General features: G+C 44.6%; 1 long non-coding RNA gene and 3 pseudogenes across 1 annotated transcript; 3 read left to right on the top strand and 1 right to left on the bottom strand.

Annotated features, from left to right (window-relative positions):
- Positions 1-196: 196 nt before the first annotated feature.
- On the bottom strand, positions 197-4,223 carry LOC147987440 (uncharacterized). Its single transcript, XR_015617645.1, has 3 exons — positions 857-4,223; positions 691-748; positions 197-603 (listed from the first exon to the last, which is right to left on the bottom strand). It is a non-coding gene; the product is annotated as an uncharacterized LOC147987440 (long non-coding RNA).
- A 1,997-nt stretch (positions 4,224-6,220) lies between these two features.
- Positions 6,221-7,006, top strand: LOC147987439 (mavicyanin pseudogene; annotated as a pseudogene).
- Positions 7,007-11,094: 4,088 nt separating this feature from the next.
- LOC147987438 (mavicyanin pseudogene) lies at positions 11,095-11,867 on the top strand (annotated as a pseudogene).
- Positions 11,868-13,848: 1,981 nt separating this feature from the next.
- Positions 13,849-14,634, top strand: LOC147987437 (mavicyanin pseudogene; annotated as a pseudogene).
- The last annotated feature ends 9,296 nt before the right edge of the window (positions 14,635-23,930 follow it).

The raw sequence follows: 23,930 nt of genomic DNA, 5'->3' as shown, positions 1-23,930 counted from the left end.
GGATTTTCCGGTTAGAGTAAGACCTCGCATTCCCACATTCAGTGCATGGACAACACATAAAACCATTCTGCTTGTTTGCCTCAGCCGCATCGAGAAACTCATGCACGCCCTTAATGTACCCGCGGGTGTGTCTGTCACCGTACATCCATTGCCGGTTCATCTGCGTGCATTATATATAATTAAGTGTCCAAATTAATAGAAGTTCATCATCACATTAAAACCAAAGTGCATACATAGTTCTCATCTAACAACATATAGCTCTCCAGAGCATCTAATTAATTAAACCATACATTGAAACTATGTAAAACATTTCAATACGAAAACAAATGCGATCATAATCGCAACCAAGGTAACAATTGATCCAACGGCATAATGATAGCAAGCCTCGGTATGAATGGCATATTTTCTAATCTTTCTAATCTTCAAGCGCATTGCATCAATCTTGATCTTGTGATCATCGACGACATCCGCAACATGCAACTCCAATATCATCTTCTCCTCCTCAATTTTTTTTATTTTTTCCTTCAACAAATTGTTTTCTTCTTCAACTAAATTTAACCTCTCGACAATAGGGTCGGTTGGCATTTCCGATTCACATACATCCTAGATAAATAAAATCTATGTCACGTTGGTCGGCATAATTTTCATAAACAATAAATGAACCAATAGTTATGAAGATAATATACATACCAAATCCGAATCATAGACAGGACGAGGGCCGACGGGGGCGGATACCAAAACCATCGCACTATATAAGATGCAATAATAAATGTAAGAAAATGATACAAGTATCTATCTAAACAGACAAGTAAGGATATTTTTCCTTTCAGAAAGAAGATAAGAACAAGAGGCTCACCACGGTGGTGTCGGTGATGAGATCAGCGCGGGTGATCGACGGCGGTGAAGACGGGGACGGGGCGTGACGGACCGCTAAATCTAGACAAATCTCAAGGAAAATGGAGCTTGGAGGTCGAGCTTCGAGAGGAGAAAGTTTAAGTAGTGTGGCTCGGGCATTCCATCGAACACCTCATGTGCATAGGAGGTGAGCTAGAGCACCACAAACCCCTCCCCTCGCCGGCCAGAGAAAAACAGAGCACTGGAGTGCTCTGCTCGCGGGCGAGGGTATATATAGGAACCTCATTGGTCCCGGTTTGCGGCAAGAACCGGGACCAAAGGGGAGCCTTTGGTCCCGGTTCAGGCCACCAACCGGGACCAATGGTGGTGGGCCAGGAGCGAGGCCCATTGGTCCCGGTTCGTCCCACCAACCGGGACCAAAAGGTCCAGACGAACCGGGACCAATGGCCCACGTGGCCCGGCCGGCCCCCTGGGCTCACGAACCGGGACCAATGCCCACATTAGTCCCGGTTCTACACTGAACCGGGACTAATGGGCTGAGTCGGCCTGGACCATAGCCCTGTTTTCTACTAGTGGTATTGCAACATATGTCTGGTAATATATAAAAAAACTACATTTCTACCAGTTGCATATCAACAGGATTGGGGTTGGAATTATCATCTACAACGGTTGCTTGTCAGGTGGATTTGCATTTTCTGTAACGTTTGAGCTAGAAGCAATGGGCTTGAAAACCAAATATGTTAGGCTGGGGAAAAATGAATATGTTTCTGTTGTATCCTTTCTCTTCATACATACTGTTTCAAACGTTAAACGAGGAGTAAAATTAGAATCCTATATTGTAATTTTACCGCCACTGTCTTCAACGGAATTGTATTAATTCACAAATATTATTTACCAGTGATGTACCTAGATTCTTTGAAGTTGATCTTGTGATACATGATGCCGGTGTAGCACACAAGCTGGCATGGTCTTCATCGTGGATTCAATCTCCACACGAGTGGAGTGGCCTCTGCCTTGTGCGGCAGCTGCGGACGGGCAGAGGAGACGACGACGTAGGGCACACGGAGCCAGCAAGCCTAGAAGCCATGATGCCCGCGAACAAAATTACCTGAAGGATAGGAAACAGACTACCTGATCTCACGGATGCATGTAGTCTTTTTTTTCTGATGCGTACAACAAGCGATCAGGGCATCAAGGGATGCTTTCTCACGTTGGGCGTTTGGGCTGGAAAATTCGTGCTAGATAGATCTTTTCTAGTCGCTCGTCTATGCATCATCCTTTCATTAGTCATTTTTGATTAGCGGATGAAAGCACAAGCATGATTGTACTTTTCTTAGAATGAAGAAAAGAAATACACCATCAGACTGAGACTGACGTACATTCATACTACTATCTCGTGGTCCATTTCTGTTGCAAATAACATCTCCCCTGATTTGAACAATAATTTTTCAGGCTGAGATGGAAATTTTACGCTCACTGGATTACATTTTCACATACTAAGATAGGTTACAATTGAATGTCGAACAGTTAGTTGGACATTTTGCATCAGTCCTGATACCACTTAGAAGATAGAACAAGTCTGTATCTCTGGAGATTTTTTGAAGTTTTAAGTGTGTACCTAATCAATTGAATATTATAGTTGCATTTGTTACTTCTACTTGACACCATTGACACTCTGAAGTTTGCAGGGTTCAATTGACACATGGTGTGTAAGCATTTGCCTATCTACCTAAAGGGTATGCTAGAGGGTTGCCAACATCAATGTGCTATGTGATGCAGAAATGGATTTTCAAAAACCTCTAGCACATGGTGTCCTGGGAATTCCTGGATATGTTGACCTGCTAGCTCATTATCAGGTTTTGATGCATCTATTAATCATATGATAAAAGAACCAGAACATGGATGAATTTTGTATAGTGTAGTTGTAGTATCTAGCTTGGCTGCTTTTAGAGGTCTGAGCTATAGAAGTTACCGCGGTAAATAAAGTCTAAAGTATTCTGTAAACGCCTACATATTTTTGCCCCATTATGTTTAATCTTTGGTGAGAAATACAATTACGCTCCATAAAATGAGCTAATGTCGGAGAAGGTCGCTCTCATTTTTAGTTTAAAACCATTCGTTATGTTGCCAACTACTTTCTAAATTTTAATGCGGTCATAGTAAAGTCATCTAATGGACAGCTCCTTGTATAATTTAACTTGTTGATATTCACAGAAGCCTTCTTGTTATCAATGAATATAGTGTCTAGAAATAAGGACACTTTAACTAGTGCTTAGTATGCCCCTTTACATGGTTACCTAAACTTGAATGGAGTGCCTTTCTTAGTAGGTGTTTGGTACTAGCTTGCCTTGTGAAGTAATAGTTGTTCTCAATGCTATGATTTTTACAAATTTTTATGGTGCCATTGTCTTTATGAATGTAATCACAACTTTACATTATGTAGGAAAAATAGGCAAGAGGACGAGGAAACATGAAGACGGTGGTTTGTGTAAATGGGATATTTTGTGTAATGGTGACTGAATCGTTGGAGATGCACTTTATATATCATTTTGTAAACTCGCATTGTGTGTGACAAAATGAACCATATTGTAATGGATGAAGTATTTACATCTGAAATTAATTAATGTGTTATTGTTTGGTTATGGTTTATTATTGTTAGGGCATGCATGTTATTATTATGAAACATGAAACTTGATTTATATTTTGTTGGTAACACAAATGTAAGCTATTGAGGGCTATTGGATGTTTGTGGGCAAAACGAAAAAACCATCTCATAGTCTGTCGAAGAAAGCTAATGCATGGGCCAACGAAAAGTTGGTCGGGAAAACAAACCCTGTCACACAGTCGGTCGGGAAAGCCTCCTGGAGGGCCTAATAGACTGTTGGTTGGGAAAAAAATTCTGTCAAACAGTTGGTCGGGAAAGCTTCATGGCAAGCCCAATAGACTGTTGGTCGGGAAAGGACCATGGCAGGCCCAACAGAATGTCGGTCGGGAAAAGTGCCCCATAGCCAACAAGCGATCGGTCGGCAAAGATATGTCGGTCGGGAAAGGCTTTCCCCGTCTGGACTTTCCCCAACAGACAAGATCGGTCGGCAATAGTTTTTCCCAACCGATTGTCTGTCATGGGAAGTTGTTTTTCCAACGAACCTGACTGTCGCAGATGTAGTGTTGTGGTGTAGTGGTAGTTGGTCCTGAGGTCCCATGCACCACCTGGCTCGCCGACGTTGTAGTTTGCCGCCGATGCGGTGCTCAGGATGGCCATCGCGGCCACGGCGAGGAGAATGGTTCTCATGGCAGCCATTGCGGTTTGAACTGAAAGGAGAACTAGCAGAAGAGATTGTAAGACAAGTGCTGTGTTGATCCTTTGAGCGGAGATTGTTTTTGCTTCTCTAGGTGTCTGTGTCGGGTCCTATATATACAATACAGGCTATGCCCAGGTGGGTTGAAGAAACGTGTCCGGTAGGTGGAAGGCTGGAAGCGTAGAATAGACTACATATATCTGAATTTTGGACTTTGAATGTTTATATATGGGAACACAAGCAAGCTACGCAGCATGCACCTACTACTTGGTCATCATAGTCAAACACGTATAGATATATAATAGATAATAGGTCGACGGAACATCTGAAGACCGGGCCTACTGACTGCTTCACGCATTGCCTTTTCTTTTCTTCAGTATCGACGCGGTCTACGCGATGTAGACTATCACAATCCATGTCCCTGCTCACATACATCAAGGGTTCGTCGATCAGCATTCAACTCGAACTTCTCTTCTATCAAAAAAGAAAAACTTTTGACTTCTTTTATTCAATATTTCATTTTTACTACCTGAATTTCACTTTAGAACTAATTATGTTACAACCTTTAGTGATTTCTTTTACACCTTTCAAGTTTCAACGACAAAAAAAGTCACAACCTCCAATTTAGAAGGAGAACGATGAACAAAATTCCAATGTTCAAATCAAGAAGTACAACTTTCATACCATATACAGTTAAGTTAACACGTTCTAAATTACATCCACACACACACACACACACACACACAAAACACGTTTAGAATTGGTAGAATGGAGCTATCAGCTGGCATGTTGAGCCGTGCAATTGAGCCATAGTGCATCATCCTGGATTGCAAAATAACATCAACGAGTGAAATAATATTGTGCGATGCATTATTAAACTGAATTAAAGTTTACAAATATCCACTATGTCTCGGCGGGAATATCTCTCCTACCATTTGGCCTGACTGGTGAGCTATCTCAAAAACAATGAATAATAGAATCTCCCCTCACACGCAAACGTGTAGTTAAAGTTTCATCACTTTGTGGTGCTTTGAGTAATTCATTCACATGGGGATCCCCTCCTTCGGTCATTGTTGATGGAAAACCTAGATGTATCATGGTGACGAGGACTACTTTTGATACTAGTGCTGGATAGATTTCTCCGGTCTAATTTCCAGCTTTCTACTACATGAGTTGCATGCTACAACTAATTAAATTACAGCTTCAGTGTTACAAAAAGTTACAACATTGTTCCAACAAAACAAGTCACAACTATCAACATAGAAAGCAAGCAATATGTATTGCTTAAAAGATGAGCATCAAAATCAAGAATTAAAGCGTTCATACCACATACAATTAGGAATTTAGAACTGATAAAAATGGAGCTTCCAACCTGCAATCAAGTAAATTTTATCTAAAACGAGAGGCCATGTTTATCTTGGCAGCAATGGTAGAAATTCGTTTGGATCTTGGCCTCTATATCCTCCATGTAACCTATTCAAGGCACGATCCTAATCAAGGCATGCAACAGGCCTCTGACGGCAGGCCCGCACCTGTGGAGAGTGTTCGGCTGCACAGGGCCTCCAAATCAGTAGGACCTCCATTTTCTACTATGTGGTAAAAAAAAGCTCTTATTTATATATTCCCTAAAAAAATCTCTTATTAATATATAGGTATATAGGTTAACATTATAGAGTGACCAAATGTACCATTTGTACTTGATATTGAATTAGTGCATATAATTAAATAATCCCAACAACAACATTTTAGGGTCTCTTTAATATGTCGAATCCAGTAATAAAAAATGATTTGTCAACATTTTAGGATCTACGTCAGAAAGTATGTGGATCGTGTTAGTATACGTCATGTCTTGTAGACCGCGTCCATATTGAAGAAAAAGGAAAAGAACGCGTGAAATGGTCAGCAGGCTAACAGCACAGCCCGGTCTTCACAAACTCAGTCTATTTTGATCAAGTACGTACCAGCTGCTTGTGTTCCCACCTACACACAATATTCAAAGTCCCACCAACCGCACATGTTTCTCCGTCCCACCCGGCCAGGATTGTCCTATATATAGGACCGGACACCGCCGCCTAGGGAAGCAAACACATTCTCCGCTCAAGGACCAATACATCAGCACCTCCCTTGTAATCTCCTCTGCTAAGCTCTCCTTGCAGTTCAAGCCTCAATGGCTGTCACACGAACCATTTTTCTCGCCATGGCTGTGATGGCCATCCTGAGCACCGCATCAGCGGCGATCTACAACGTTGGCGAGCCCGGCGGAGCGTGGGACCTCAGCACCAACTACGGCACATGGGCGTCCTCCAGGAACTTCAAAGCCGACGACCAGATCGTCTTCAAGTACTCCCCTCAAGCGCATGATGTCCTCGAGGTCAGCAAGGCCGACTACGACTCCTGCAGCACCGCCAGCCCCATCACCACCCTCAACTCTGGGAATGATGTCGTCACCCTCACCGCCTCCAGCACCCGGTACTTCATTTGCGGCTTCCCTGGCCACTGCGCTGGTGGCATGAAGGTTAAGATCGATATTATGTCTGGCTCCTCCTTGTCACCCGCCCCAGCCAGCGGACCAAGTGCAAGCAATGCTCCCCCGCCGACCCCTGTCTCCACTGCCACCAATGTGGAGGCCATCGGGTATGGCCTCGCCGTTTTGCTTGCCATTGCTGGCCTCATGGCTTGAGTGCATATCTGCAGTCGCAGGCACATGTGTACTTTGTGTATAGTCAAGTAATTATTACTAGCAACTATATGTGTGTATAGTCAAGTAGTTATGTGTATGTTGGACATATTCAGGTTTTGCGTTTTGCTGATTCGTTTTGGAGATTAATAAAAATTCGTTTGGTCTTATACAATATTTGACTTGACACACATTCTTGCTAAACCGTGAGAACCAACAATTTCGTAACTTAAACTTGTATTACAGAAATATATACTTAGATTAGACATGTAATTTGTATTGCCCCGGATTGTAAATGAACTATCCTGAAGAACCTGCTGCCACAAATGGTGGAGAACAATTAGGATGCCCCCCAACCCCAAACATACTGGATCAAATTCGGCTGGGCAAAAATCCCGTCATTTGCTCGTGGAGTGCCATACATGTTCTTGTTTCTGGTGTTGCAAAGGGACAGTCGCCGTTATCGAGGGAGAGAGAGAGAGCCATGGGAGTCGGTGGTGGGTGCTTTTCGGGAACGAATTCTTCCCTGAGATTGATGGCTATCGACGCTGTGAAGGACCAAAATTTCCCCTGTCCAGGCCCCGTCCACTGTAAAAGTACCTTCGGCATTAGGTAAAGAACATTCATCAAGATGGTCCCTACTAGCTAACCGCCTATTTTATTTTGAGGGAATAACAGCTTATTTTATTAAAATGTTTTCCCTTTCCCTGTCTGCTTTAACTTTGTTTTGGGCGCTGATCTGCATGAAAACGCGACCGACTGGATAATATGGACCAGCAGGCACGTGTATAGATCGTCTGCTCTCACCATTTAAACCTCAATTCACCTTGAAGTAAAATGTACAGTGCATGAGGGTTAGTAGAAAATGCTGAAATTTCAAGGCTTACCTAGCAAAAAGATGCTATGAGCATGTACCCCAAATAGTCCAAATAGACCAGGGACGTCTATCCAATGTTGGTGGGCGTGTCCGGTGTACTTAACTTTCAAGAAAATTTTCATCACTATAATCAAAAGTAGTCCTCATTGGCGCCATTGTATATCCATCCTTTTATTACATAAAATTTACTTTAATATAATATGTGCTCACTCTTTTTTTAAGCTGTTATTTTGCAATTCAGGATGATGCAATGTCGGTCATTATTTCTCTGCTTAATCCGCGGTCTAAAAACTTTACTTCATGATTTTAATATTGGACTTTTACCTCTTAAGTTGAAAGTTCTTTTTTTGTGGGAACTCTTAAGTTGAAAGTAGTGACATGGAATTCATACAACAAGCGTTCCAGTTTTAATAAGAGGAAGTGAGAACTTTTTTTTCTATAGTGAGAGTTTAAATGCCTTCTACAAGGTTTGTGAGTTATGATAGTCAACTATGTCTCCTTGGAACCTAGACCGCGTCGATACTGAAGCAGCATGGTAAGGCCGTGGAACCAAGTTATGCAGTAGTTTCTCAAAGAAAGATACTGAAGCAGCAGGCAATGGCTGCTATGCGATGAGAACGCTTGAAACGGTCTTAACATCTTCAGTCTATTATTTATTATATACTATCTATCTAGGTGTTTGATTATATGACCAAGTACATACTAGCTGCATGCCTAGCTCGTGTTCCCGCGTACTCTATATTCTACGCTTTCACCTACCGCACGTGTTTCTTCAACCCACCTGGCCATGAGTTTGTATATATAGGACCCAACACAATATGTATAATCTGATGCCATTTCGATCGGATGGGATCGACACGGAAAAGAATTCTATAAGACCAAGTCTCACGGGTTAGCAGGTGAAATCCATCCTGATAGATAACACGTGGCATTCACAAATCATAAAGTATCTAATCTCTCCTCATAAATCACAAAGCATCTATCACACCTCCCACCTGAAATGAAGGGGGGGGGAGGGGGGATTAAATGCTTTATGATTTGTGAATGCCACGTGTCATCCATCAGGACGGGCCTCACCTGCTAACCGTGAGACCTGGTCTCATATAATTTTTTTTCCAGATCGACACTGTAGCCATGCTTCTCTTTGGTGCGTTGGGCTCCTTTGGCAATCGTGTCTTTGCTGCATTTGTCAAAGCCAGGACATATGTACCTCAGTTATTAGTTATGGTGCCGTAAGGTAAAAACTCTAGCTTTGGCCTTTTATTTTTGAACCTGACAGTGGCAACACATTTTCTAAAAAGAAGGATAAACTCGGGCCTCTGCATCAAGTGATGCACGCATCCATATATTACTTATTATTAAAAAAATTCAGCAGCAGAACAACACTGACATGAAAACTAAAAATATCCGAGGCCACATGCCTCGCAATAGTAACTGCACCAGACATGCACTAACCCTATTATAAAATAAAAAGAAAGAAATCTTCACACGTGCGCCGATAATGACAAGTCCAACCCAAGGTCGATCTTCGGATTTCATTTCCAAAGCCAAGTTTCGATCCGCCACCTTCAGCAATGGTACCACGCAACGCGTGTCGATATAGCGTGATCAGAGTTCTAGTGTTTCCATCGGAGTGTGCATGCTCATCGCTAAAGTTGCTTCTACCACCAACACTTGTCCGCTACCGACACCTCGCTAGCCAGATATTGCAGTAGGTGAAACCGGAAGACAAAGACGTCCCATGTTGCCTCGCCTCCGGTCTCCGTCGCACCACCTTCGATACAATAGGAACAGGCTAAGCATGACAACTCTGTCAAACCCACCATATAGCATCTGCCGACGGCAAGCATGACTTGACGTCTGCGCATGAGATATCATGCATAGCACCTGCTGGTGGCAGGCATGCCATGACGCTTCCAGAAGAGATACATGTGTCACCCGCCGAGCCGCATCAAACCCGATTTGTTGGTGGAGGGGGCGTCCCATACCTCCGCCATCCTCATAGAAGCCGTCAGCACCACAAGACCCAGCCTCCACGCCATACACATGACCACGGGGGCCGCCACCACCGAAAAAGGCGGGTAGCCGCCCCATCGCACCCCATCGGACGACACTGCAGCGAGCAAGAACATGGCCAAAACGCCGTCGCCGGACCGGCTGGAGGCTACCGTATTGCCACACGACAACAACCACTGACAGCCACCACCTCACCGCCGCAAGTCGCTGCAGACCCCGCTCCAAAGGCCCGATGGCACGAAGAAGACGAGGCGGCCGCGACCTAGCACCGTTGCCTCTGGTCCCTCCAATCGTTGCAAGGTCCAAACACGATGTCCTCAAGAGGGATTACGACACGGAAGCACGACCGTCGCTCGACCCCGAGAGGCACTGAGCATAGACATGCATGTGTGTTGTCTCTATGTTATAGTCTCAAATCGCCTAGTAGCAAATTACATTGTGCATCAAGGGCTAGTTGAAAAAGATGGTGTTTCAAGGCTCGCCTCACATTAATACTTTTAGCGCATGCACCACAAATAGTTTCAAATGGATTAGAGACATCTATCCAACAATAATGATTATGTATCTATTCTTCAAGACTTGTTTATCGTTTTCATCAAAACTAGTCCCCGTCACCGGCACTATCTAGCCTTTTATTCCAGTAAAACTTTAATTCAATTTAAATATATATTATCAGTCATTATCTAAACCTTGTTTTTACAATCTAGGATGATGCAAAGTCAGTCATTTGTTCCGCTGAATGTTCGTGGGCTGAATGCCAATTTCCCAATTTCAAATTTTATAACTCTGTGGTACTAAAGCATTACTTCTTGAGCTTAATGTCATAGGAGTACTTTTTTGCCATAAATATATTTTGCTTTTAGGAGAGTTGTTACTTTTGATTCTTGAAATTTAAAAGCTGCAATTTTAATTAGTTGTGAATTTGTGATCCAGCTGGAATTCAGGTTGTTGAAAGCTGACAATTTTAACAGAGGAAGTTAGAGGCTTTTTTAGAGAGAGTTGAAATGCAACTGGGCAGTTGGATCTACGTCAGAAGGTATGTGATTGTGGCAGTCTACGTCATGTCTTGTAGACCGCGTCAATACTGGAGGAAAAGGAAAGGAAACACGTGAAAAGGTCAGCAGGCCAACAACACAGCCCGGTCTTCAGATGTTCAGTCGATCGATGATTATCATAGACTCCTACGTGTTTGAGTATGACCAAGTATGTACCAGCTTGCTTGTGTTCCCACCTACACAACATTCAAAGTCCAAAATCCAGGCACGTACGATAATAGTCCAGGCTTCCACCTACCGTACACGTTTCTTCAACCCACCAGGGCATAGCCTGTACTGTATATATATAGGACCCGACACAACCACCATGGGAAGCAAACACAATCTCCGCTCAAGGACCAATACAACAGCACCTGCATTATAATCTCCTCTGCTAGCTCTCCTTGCAGTTCAAACCTCAATGGCTGCCACGAGAACCATTTTTCTTGCAGTTGCCGCGATGACCGTCCTGAGCACGGCGTCTGCGGCAATCTACAACGTGGGGCAGCCGGGCGGCACATGGGACCTCAGCACCAACTACGGCACATGGGCGTCCTCCAAGAACTTCCAAACCAATGACCAGATCGTCTTCAAGTACTCCCCTCAGGCACACGACGTCCTCGAGGTCAGCAAGGCAGACCATGAACTCCTGTAGCACCGCCAGCCCTGTCACCACCTTCAACTCCGGGAATGATGTTGTCACTCTCACCGCCACCGGCACCCGCTACTTCATCTGCGGTTTCCCTGGTCATTGCGCTGGCGGCATGAAGGTTAAGATTGATGTCATGCCAGGCTCCTCCTCTACGTCACCCGCCCCGGCCAGCGGCCCAAGTGCAAGTAACGCTCCCCCGCGGACACCTGTCTCTGCTGCCACCAATGTGGAGGCCACGGGTTTCGGCCTCACCGTTTTGCTGGCCGTTGTCGGCCTCGTGGCTTGAGTGCATCTCTGTAGACGCAGGCACATGTGTATTTTATGTAGATTCAAGTAATTATTACTAGCAACTATCTGTGTGTATGGTCAAGTAGTTATGTGTATGTTGGACGTATTCGGGCTTTGTGTATTGCTGATTCATTTTGGAGGATTTATTAATACAGATTCTTTTTGTCTTATACAACATTTCTCTTGACACAGGTTAGTTCTTGTGGATTGTGAATATTTGCATTGATCGTATGCCGTAGCATATATAGGGTACATATAATAGAGTACCTATCTGAATTTTGGACTTTGAATGTTACGTGGGAACACAAGCAAGCTACGCAGCATGCAGCTACTACTTGGTCATCATAGTGAAACACGTATAGATATATAATAGATAATAGATCGATAGAAGATCTGAAGACCGGGCCTACTGACTGCTTCACTCGTTGCTTTTCTTTTCTTCGGTATCGACGCGGTCTACGCGATGTAGACTATCACAATCCATGTCCCTGATCACGTACATCAAGGGTTCGTTGATCAGCATTCAACTCGAACTTCTCTTCTCTCAAAAAAGAAAAACTTTTAACTTTGTTTATTCAATATTTCATCTTTACTACCTGAATTTCACTTTAGAACTAATTATGTTACAACCTCTAGTGATTTATTTTACACCTTTCAAGTTTCAACGACAAAAAAAGTCACAACCTCCAATTTAGAAGGAGAACGATGAACAAAATTCCAATGTTCAAATCAAGAAGTAAAGCTTTCATACAATATACAGTTAAGTTAACACGTTTTAAATTGCATCCACACACACACACACACACACACACACACACAAAACACGTTTAGAATTGGTAGAATGGAGCTATCAGCTGGCATGTTGAACCGTGCAATTGAGCCATAGTGCATCATCCTGGATTGCAAAATAACATCATCGAGTGAAATAATATTGTGCGACTCATTATTAAACTGAATTAAAGTTTACAAATATCCACTATGTCTTGGCGGGACTATCTCTCCTACCATTTGGCATGACTGGTGAGCTATCTCAAAAACAATGAACAATAGAATCTCTCCTCACACGCAAACTTGTAATTAAAATTTCATCACTTTGTGGTGCTTTGAGTAATTCATTCACATGGGGATCCTCTCCTTCGGTCATTGTTGATGGAAAACCTAGATATATCATGGTAACGAGGACTACTTTTGATACAAGTGCTGGATAGATTTCTCCGGTCTAATTTCCAGCTTTCTACTACATGAGTTGCACGGTACAACTAATTAAATTACAGCTTCAGTGTTACAAAAAGTTACAACACTGTTCCAACAAAACAAGTCAATACTATCAACATAGAAAGCAAGCGATATGTATTGCTTAAAAGACGAGCATCAAAATAAAGAATTAAAGCGTTAATACCACATACAAAGAGGAATTTAAAACTGGTAAAAATGGAGCTTCCAGCCTGCAATCAAGTAAATTTTATCTAAAACGAAAGGCCATGTTTATCTTGGCGGCAATGGTAGAAATTCGCTTGGATCTTGGCCTCTATATATATCCTCCATGTAACCTATTCAAGGCACGATCCTAATCAAGGCATGCAACAGGCCTCTGACGGCAGGCCCGTACCACGCACCTGTGGAGAGTGTTCGGCTGCACAGGGCCTCCAAATCAGTAGGACCTCCATTTTCTACTATGTGGTAAAAAAAAGCTCTTATTTATATATTCCCTAAAAAAATCTCTTATTAATATATAGGTATATAGGTTAACATTATAGAGTGACCAAATGTACCATTTGTACTTGATATTGAATTAGTGCATATAATTAAATAATCCCAACAACAACATTTTAGGGTCTCTTTAATATGTCGAATCCAGTAATAAAAAATGATTTGTCAACATTTTAGGATCTACGTCAGAAAGTATGTGGATCGTGTTAGTATACGTCATGTCTTGTAGACCGCGTCCATATTGAAGAAAAAGGAAAAGAACGCGTGAAATGGTCAGCAGGCTAACAGCACAGCCCGGTCTTCACAAACTCAGTCTATTTTGATCAAGTACGTACCAGCTGCTTGTGTTCCCACCTACACACAATATTCAAAGTCCCACCAACCGCACATGTTTCTCCGTCCCACCCGGCCAGGATTGTCCTATATATAGGACCGGACACCGCCGCCTAGGGAAGCAAACACATTCTCCGCTCAAGGACCAATACATCAGCACCTCCCTTGTAATCTCCTCTGCTAAGCTCTCCTTGCAGTTCAAGCCTCAATGGCTGTCACACGAACCATTTTTCTCGCCATGGCTGTGATGGCCATCCTGAGCACCGCATCAGCGGCGATCTACAACGTTGGCGAGCCCGGCGGAGCGTGGGACCTCAGCACCAACTACGGCACATGGGCGTCCTCCAGGAACTTCAAAGCCGACGACCAGATCGTCTTCAAGTACTCCCCTCAAGCGCATGATGTCCTCGAGGTCAGCAAGGCCGACTACGACTCCTGCAGCACCGCCAGCCCCATCACCACCCTCAACTCTGGGAATGATGTCGTCACCCTCACCGCCTCCAGCACCCGGTACTTCATTTGCGGCTTCCCTGGCCACTGCGCTGGTGGCATGAAGGTTAAGATCGATATTATGTCTGGCTCCTCCTTGTCACCCGCCCCAGCCAGCGGACCAAGTGCAAGCAATGCTCCCCCGCCGACCCCTGTCTCCACTGCCACCAATGTGGAGGCCATCGGGTATGGCCTCGCCGTTTTGCTTGCCATTGCTGGCCTCATGGCTTGAGTGCATATCTGCAGTCGCAGGCACATGTGTACTTTGTGTATAGTCAAGTAATTATTACTAGCAACTATATGTGTGTATAGTCAAGTAGTTATGTGTATGTTGGACATATTCAGGTTTTGCGTTTTGCTGATTCGTTTTGGAGATTAATAAAAATTCGTTTGGTCTTATACAATATTTGACTTGACACACATTCTTGCTAAACCGTGAGAACCAACAATTTCGTAACTTAAACTTGTATTACAGAAATATATACTTAGATTAGACATGTAATTTGTATTGCCCCGGATTGTAAATGAACTATCCTGAAGAACCTGCTGCCACAAATGGTGGAGAACAATTAGGATGCCCCCCAACCCCAAACATACTGGATCAAATTCGGCTGGGCAAAAATCCCGTCATTTGCTCGTGGAGTGCCATACATGTTCTTGTTTCTGGTGTTGCAAAGGGACAGTCGCCGTTATCGAGGGAGAGAGAGAGAGCCATGGGAGTCGGTGGTGGGTGCTTTTCGGGAACGAATTCTTCCCTGAGATTGATGGCTATCGACGCTGTGAAGGACCAAAATTTCCCCTGTCCAGGCCCCGTCCACTGTAAAAGTACCTTCGGCATTAGGTAAAGAACATTCATCAAGATGGTCCCTACTAGCTAACCGCCTATTTTATTTTGAGGGAATAACAGCTTATTTTATTAAAATGTTTTCCCTTTCCCTGTCTGCTTTAACTTTGTTTTGGGCGCTGATCTGCATGAAAACGCGACCGACTGGATAATATGGACCAGCAGGCACGTGTATAGATCGTCTGCTCTCACCATTTAAACCTCAATTCACCTTGAAGTAAAATGTACAGTGCATGAGGGTTAGTAGAAAATGCTGAAATTTCAAGGCTTACCTAGCAAAAAGATGCTATGAGCATGTACCCCAAATAGTCCAAATAGACCAGGGACGTCTATCCAATGTTGGTGGGCGTGTCCGGTGTACTTAACTTTCAAGAAAATTTTCATCACTATAATCAAAAGTAGTCCTCATTGGCGCCATTGTATATCCATCCTTTTATTACATAAAATTTACTTTAATATAATATGTGTTCACTCTTTTTTTAAGCTGTTATTTTGCAATTCAGGATGATGCAATGTCGGTCATTATTTCTCTGCTTAATCCGCGGTCTAAAAACTTTACTTCATGATTTTAATATTGGACTTTTACCTCTTAAGTTGAAAGTTCTTTTTTTGTGGGAACTCTTAAGTTGAAAGTAGTGACATGGAATTCATACAACAAGCGTTCCAGTTTTAATAAGAGGAAGTGAGAACTTTTTTTTTCTATAGTGAGAGTTTAAATGCCTTCTACAAGGTTTGTGAGTTATGATAGTCAACTATGTCTCCTTGGAACCTAGACCGCGTCGATACTGAAGCAGCAGGGTAAGGCCGTGGAACCAAGTTCTGCAGTAGTTTCTCAAAGAGAGATACTGAAGCAGCAGGCAATGGCTGCTATGCGATGAGAACGCTTGAAACGGTCTTAACATCTTCAGTCTATTATTTATTATATACTGTCTATCTAGGTGTTTGAGTGAGAGAGGTGAAACGACGTGGGGATGGGCGAAAGGGCGACTGGGCGGGCGACCGGGGCCACGGCCGCGGCTGTGCCGTCCCTAGCCGCCGGTGATGGCCGGCGAATCGGAGGCCGGTTCTGGGCTCTTGCCAATCCGGATGAGGAGGATGCAGACGACGACGGGGATGGGATCCCGGCGAGTTCTCTACCGTCTCCGACTCCGTCAGATCTCATATGTGAGTTTTTTCATTCAGGGTACAACAAAGATGAAGTGGCAACAACAATCGATAGTGTTTTGCCATCTGACGATCCGGCAAGAATTGGATTGCACGCGGGAGAGAAGAAAGAAATGATCCGTCGCGTAGTTCACCGGAGAACGGCGGCGACGGCAATCAGGCCATGGAAAGGTCCCCTCCCGAAGGTAAGTCTTCCAAATCTTACTCTTTTCGATTTGATTAGGCCGGAATCGTGGATCACAATTAAGAGGAAGAAGAATGTGCGCCGGCAAAACGCGTCTAGGGTGCCGAAGACGGATATGGCGTCATCGCCGGCGGCTCAGGCGATCGGGATCTCCGCTAAGCGGGCGCTGCATTTGAATTGCCTGTTGGGCCACGAGATGGGTGCGTGTACAGTTGGGCCGTCTCTGGGTGAGTTGGGCCCGAGCTTAGACGGGCCGGGGTTAGCTGGGTATGTGGCCCAGGCTAACCCGACCCCTATTCCTCCAAGCTGCGACGCCCCATGCACTCGTTCGATCACGTTTCCTCTGTGTTCGTCGTCATCTGCTCGGTCTAGGGTTCCGAGGCGCGGCAAGCCAGGGTTCCGGGCGTGTGGAACTGGTAGGGCTCGACGTATCCCCGCCTTCCCGGCTATGGCTGGCCGCGGGTCAGCCGCGCCGGCAGGCAAAAGCGCTGTCGCGGGTGGGGCGGCTACGTTGCCGGGAACCGGCCGCGCCACTCCAACGTTGCCGGCGGCTGGGGCTGGACGTGGGGGCGCGCTGCAGGCTGCGCCGCGGCCGCCAGCGCTGGTCGGTGCAAACCCCACTGCCGTGGGTCGTGGTGGTGGAGCGAACGGCCCGAGACCGCCGACTCCGATTGCTGTTGCCGCCTCGGGTCGGGGCGGGTCTGGCCTTGGTTCTCGGTCGCCGCTTCAGGGCCCGGGGATTGCTGGACGGGGAGCTCTGCTCGGCCCGCGACCTGCACTGACGGCGGGTGTGCCGACGGCGGTCGGGCGTGGTGATCTACGGCCTCCCGCACCGGCTAATACTACTGTGGGGAGCGGCTTTGCTCCGCCGGGGCCACCGAAACCTGCGGCTGTGGGGCGTGGTGCTGCTCCGCAGCCTCGTGCCGCACCACCGCCGCACTACGTCGTGAGGCCGACGCAAAAACGATCGGGCCCAACGCAGACGAGGCAGAACGAGGTTGCAGGAGAGTCCAATGAACCGCCCCGGGGATAGTGGGGGATGATGGATATGATGCTTATGGAGATGGCTAGCACCGTGGATCATCGTCTACGGGAGGTGGACGTGGTTATGCCTGGCAGGGTGATGGTTCTGCTGAGAGACCATTTCTCGGACCTCCAGGTGGTTTTGTCGAGGGAGCTTCTGGCCTAGACTACTGGCAGAGAGGTGGATACCGTGGTCATCGTGGTGGTCGTGGTCGGTACCGCAGACAGCCTCCGCCACCGGCGGCCGATCCCGTTCCGTCGACCGAACTACCTAGCTAGGCGATGGAGGTAGTGACGGCATTGGCCAACGTGGAGGTTCCTGCTACTGGTGTTTCTGCAGAGGCAGGTGACAGGTCAGAGTCTAAGAGGGCATCCAAGTGGGCGCGTAAGAAGGAGAAGATGCTATGCTATTGATGTGGTGAGAAGGGTCACTTCATTGCTGAGTGCGTGGCGGAGCTGTGCGATTCGTGTGGTAAGCCAGCACATGCCTCGGGGCATTTCCCACTTCTGCGTGATCAGGTCCCAGCTCTTACGATGTATGGAGTATATTGTGCTGAGCTGATGTTCTTTGAGTCCCCGGCTGCGATAGAGATTATGGTAGAGACGCAGAGCTTGACTACCGGAATTGTGAAAGCTAACCAGGGAGTGGTTTCTGAGGCTCAGATTGTGCAGAGACTTCAGGAACTGGCTCCAGGTGATTTTCAGTGGGAGCTTGTCCATATTGAGGACAATGTGTTTAGGGTTGATTTCCCAATGGTGGACGATTTGCAGAGGTTGCTGAGTTTTGGGTTGTGCAAGGTCCCCGGTACTAAACGCATTCTGGAATTTCACGAGTGCAAGAAGGTGGAGCCTAAGGGAAAGCTGCTCACTCAGGTGTGGCTGCGGTTTTCTGGGGCTCCCTTTGAGCCTTTGACAGATGCTCGAGTTGTGGGTACTCTGGGTATAATGGTTGGAAAAACTGAGAAAGTGGATATGGCATTCACCCGCGCCCATGGGGTGGCCCAACTCCTTGTGAGTGTTCTTGTTGGGGAACGTAGTAATTTCAAAAAAATTCCTACGCACACGCAAGATCATGGTGATGCATAGCAACGAGAGGGGAGAGTGTTGTCCACGTACCCTCGTAGACCGTAAGCGGAAGCGTTAGCACAACGCGGTTGATATAGTCGTACATCTTCACGATCCGACCGATCAAGTACCGAACGTACGGCACCTCCGAGTTCAGCACACGTTCAGCCCGATGACGTCCCTTGAACTCCTATCCAGCCGAGTGTTGAGGGAGAGTTTCGTTAGCACGACGGCGTGGTGACGATGTTGATGTTCTACCGACGCAGGGCTTCGCCTAAGCACCGCTACAGTATTATCGAGGTGGACTATGGTGGAGAGGGGCACCGCACACGGCTAAGAGACGATCAACTTGATGAACTTCTGTGTCTAGAGGTGCCCCCCTCCCCCTGTATATAAAGGAGCAAGGGGGAGGCAGCCGGCCTAGGAGAAGGGCGCGCCAAGGGGGGGGGAGTCCTACTCCTACCGGGAGCAGGACTCCTCCTTTCCTTGTTGGAGTTGGAGAGAAGGAAAGAGGAGGAGAGGGAGAAGGAAAAGGGGGCTGCACCCCTTGTCCAATTCGGACCAGAGGGGGGGCGCAGACCTCCTTCCTTTTGGCCTCTCTCCTCTATTACCGTATGGCCCAATAAGGCCCATATACTCCCCGGCGAATTCCCGTAACTCTCCGGTACTCCGAAAAATACCCGAATCACTTGGAACCTTTCCGAAGTCCGAATATAGTCATCCAATATATCGATCTTTAAGTCTCGACCATTTTGAGACTCCTCGTCAAGTCCCCGATCTCATCCGGGACTCCGAACTCCTTCGGTACATCAAAATACATAAACTCGTAATATAACCGTCATCAAACTTTAAGCGTGCGGACCCTACGGGTTCGAGAACTATGTAGACATGACCGAGACACGTCTCCGGTCAATAACTAATAGCGGAACCTGGATGCTCATATTGGCTCCCACATATTCTACGAAGATCTTTATCGGTCAAACGGCATAACAACATACGTTGTTCCCTTTGTCATCGGTACGTTACTTGCCCGAGATTCGATCGTCGGTATCTCAATACCTAGTTCAATCTCGTTACCGGCAAGTCTCTTTACTCGTTCCGTAACACATCATCCCACAACTAACTCATTAGTTGCGATGCTTGCAAGGCTTATAGTGATGTGTATTACCGAGTGGGCCCAGAGATACCTCTCCGACAATCGGAGTGACAAATCCTAATCAAGAAATACGCCAACCCAACAAGTACCTTCAGAGACACCTGTAGAGCACCTTTGTAATCAACCAGTTACGTTGTGACGTTTGGTGGCACACAAAGTGTTCCTCCAGTAAACGGGAGTTGCATAATCTCATAGTCATAGGAACTTGTATAAGTCATGAAGAAAGCAATAGCAACAAACTAAACAATCAAGTGCTATGCTAATGGAATGGGTCAAGTCAATCACATCATTCTCTAATGATGTGACCCCGTTAATCAAATGACAACTCATGTCTATGGTTAGGAAACTTAATCATCTTTGATTCAACGAGCTAGTCAAGTAGAGGCATACTAGTGACACTCTGTTTGTCTATGTATTCACACATGTATTATGTTTCCGGTTAATACAATTCTAGCATGAATAATAAACATTTATCATGAAGTAAGGAAATAAACAATAACTTTATTATTGCCTCTAGGGCATATTTCCTTCAGTCTCCCACTTGCACTAGAGTCAATAATCTAGTTCACATCGCCATATGATTTAACATCAATAGTTCACATCACCATGTGATTAACACCCATAGTTCACATCATCATGTGACCAACTCCCAAAGGGTTTACTAGATTCAATAATCTAGTTCACATCGCTATGTGATTAATGCCCAAAGAGTACTAAGGTGTAATCATGTTTTGCTTGTGAGAGAAGTTTAGTCAACGGGTCTGCCACATTCAGATCCGTAAGTTTGCAAATCTCTATGTTAACAATGCTCTGCACTAAGCTACTCTAACTAATTGCTCCCACTTTCAATATGTATCTAGATTGAGACTTTGAGTCATCTGGATCAGTGTCAAAACTTGCATCGACGTAACCCTTTACGACGAACCTTTTGTCACCTCCATAATCGAGAAACATGTCCTTATTCCACTAAGGATAATTTTGACCAATGTCCAATGATCTACTCCTAGATCACTATTGTACTCCCTTGCCAAACTCAGGGCAGGGTATATAATAGGTCTGGTACACAGCATGGCATACTTTATAGAACCTATGGCTAAGGCATAGGGAATGACTTTCATTCTCTCTCTATCTTCTGCCGTGGTCGGGTTTTGAGTCTTACTCAACTTCACACCTTGTAACACAGGCAAGAACTCCTTCTTTGACTGTTCCATTTTGAACTACTTAAAAATCTTGTCAAGGTATGTACTCATTGAAAAACTTATCAAGCATCTTGATCTATCTCTATAGATCTTGATGCTCAATATGTAAGCAACTTCACCGAGGTCTTTCTTTGAAAAACTCCTTTCAAACATTCCTTTATGCTTTGCAGAATAATTCTACATTATCTCCGATCAGCAATATGTCATTCACATATGCTTATCAGAAATGTTGTAGTGCTCCCACTCACTTTCTTGTAAATACAGGCTTCACCGCAAGTCTGTATAAAACTATATGCTTTGATCAACTTATCAAAGCGTATATTCCAACTCCGAGATGTTTGCACCAGTCCATAGATGGATCGCTGGAGCTTGCATATTTTGTTAGTACCTTTAGGATTGACAGAACCTTCTGGTTGCATCATATACAACTCTTCTTTAATAAATCCATTAAGGAATGCAGTTTTGTTTATCCATTTGCCAGATTTCCTAAAATGCGGCAATTGCTAACATGATTCGGACAGACTTAAGCATAGATAAGAGTGAGAAACTCTCATCGTAGTCAACACCTTGAACTTGTCGAAAACCTTTTGCGACAATTCTAGCTTTGTAGATAGTAACACTACTATCAGCGTCCGTCTTCCTCTTGAAGATCCATTTAATCTCAATGGCTCGCCGATCTTTGGGAAAGTCAATCAAAGTCCATACTTTGTTCTTATACATGGATCTCATCTCATATTTCATGGCCTCAAGCCATTTCGCGGAATCTGGGCTCATAGTTCGTAGGTTCGTCATGGTCAAGTAACATGACCTCCAGAACAGGATTACCGTACCACTCTGGTGCGGATCTCACTCTGGTTTACCTACGAGGTTCGGTAGTAACTTGATCTGAGGTTACATGATCATCATCATTAGCTTCCTCACTAATTGGTGTAGTAGTCACAGGAACAGATTTCTGTGATGAACTACTTTCCAATAAGGGAGCAGGTACAGTTACCTCATCAAGTTCTAATTTTCTCCCACTCACTTCTTTCGAGAGAAACTCCTTCTCTAGAAAAGATCCATTCTCACCAATGAATATATTGCCTTCGGATCTGTGATAGAAGGTGTACCCAACATTTTCTTTTGGGTATCCTATGAAGACGCACTTCTCCAATTTGGGTTTGAGCTTAGCAGGTTGAAACTTTTTCACATAAGCATTGCAACCTCAAACTTTAAGAAACGACAGCTTAGGATTCTTGCCAAACCATACTTCATACGGTGTCGTCTCAACAGATTTAGATGGTGCCCTCTTTAATGTGAATGTAGCTGTCTCTAATGCATAACCTCAAAACTATAGTGGTTAATCAGTAAGAAACATCATAGATTGCACTATATCCAATAATAGTACGGTTATGATGTTCGGACACACCATTATGTTGTGGTGTTCCAGGTGGCACGATTTTGTGAAACTATTCCACACTGTTTTAATTGAAGACCAAACTCGTAACTCAAATATTTGTCTCTGCGATCAGATGGTAGAAACTTTATTTTCTTGTCACGATGATTTTCCACTTCACTCTGAAGTTTTTGAACTTTTCAAATGTTTCAGACTTATGTTTCATCAAGTAGATATACCCATATCTGCTCAAATCATCTGTGAAGGTCAGAAAATAACGATACACGCCCCGAGCCTCAACATTCATCGGACTGCATACATCAGTACGTATTATTTCCAATAAGTCAGTTGCTTGCTCCATTGTTCCGGAGAACGGAGTCTTAGTCATCTTGCTCATGAGGCACGGTTCGCAAGCATCAACTGATTCATAATCAAGTGATTCCAAAAGCCCATCAGCATGGATTTTCTTCATGCGCTTTACACCAATATGACCTAAACGGCAGTGCCACAAATAAGTTGCACTATCATTATTAACTTTGCATCTTTTGGCTTCAATATTATGAGAATGTGTATCACCACAATCGAGATCCAACAAACCATTTTCATTGGGTGTATGACCATAGAAGGTTTTATTCATGTAAACAGAACAACAATTTATTCTCTTACTTAAATGAATAACTGTATTGCAATAAACATGATCAAATCATATTCATGCTCAACGCAAACACCAAATAACACTTATTTAGGTTCAACACTAATCCCGAAAGTATAGGGAGTGTGCGATGATAATCATATCAATCTTGGAACCACTTCCAACACACATCGTCACTTCACCCTTAACTAGTCTCTGTTCATTCTGCAACTCCCGTTTTGAGTTACTACTCTTAGCAACTGAACCAGTATCAAATACCGAGGGGTTGCTACAAACACTAGTAAAATACACATCAATAATCTCTATATCAAATATACCTTTGTTCACTTTGCCATCCTTCTTATCCGCCAAATACTTGGGGCAGTTCCGCTTCCAGTGACCAGTCCCTTTGCAGTAGAAGCACTTAGTCTCAGGCTTAGGACCAGAGTTGGGCTTCTTCACTTGAGCAGCAACTTGCTTTCCATTCTTCTTGAAGTTCCCTTTCTTTCCCTTTGCCCTTTTCTTGAAACTAGTGGTCTTGTTAATCATCAACACTTGATGCGCTTTCTTGATTTCTACCTTCATCGATTTTATCATCATGAAAAGCTCGGGAATCGTTTTCATCATCCCTTGCATACTATAGTTCATCACGAAGTTCTACTAACTTGGTGATGGTGACTAGAGAATTCTGTCAATCACTATCTTATCTGGAAGATTAACTCCCACTTGATTCAAGCGATTGTAGTACCCAGACAATCTGAGCACATGCTCACTGCTTGAGCTATTCTCCTCCATCTTTTAGCTATAGAACTTGTTGGAGACTTCATATCTCTCAACTCGGGTATTTGCTTGAAATATTAACTTCAACTCCTGGAACATCTCATATGGTACATGACGTTCAAAACATCTTTGAAGTCTCGATTCTAAGCCGTTTAAGCATGGTGCACTAAACTATCAAGTAGTCATCATATTGAGCTAGCCAAACGTTCATAACGTCTGCATCTGCTCCTGCAATAGGTCTGTCACCTAGCGGTGCATTAAGGACATAATTCTTCTGTG

The sequence above is a fragment of the Triticum urartu genome, chromosome 2A, assembly GCF_056163025.1.
Source record: "Triticum urartu cultivar PI428250 chromosome 2A, HENAU_Tu73, whole genome shotgun sequence".
Lineage (NCBI taxonomy): Eukaryota > Viridiplantae > Streptophyta > Magnoliopsida > Poales > Poaceae > Triticum > Triticum urartu.
The sequence above is the reverse complement of the archived record's forward strand: the minus strand, read 5'-3'. Positions and strand labels throughout refer to the sequence as shown.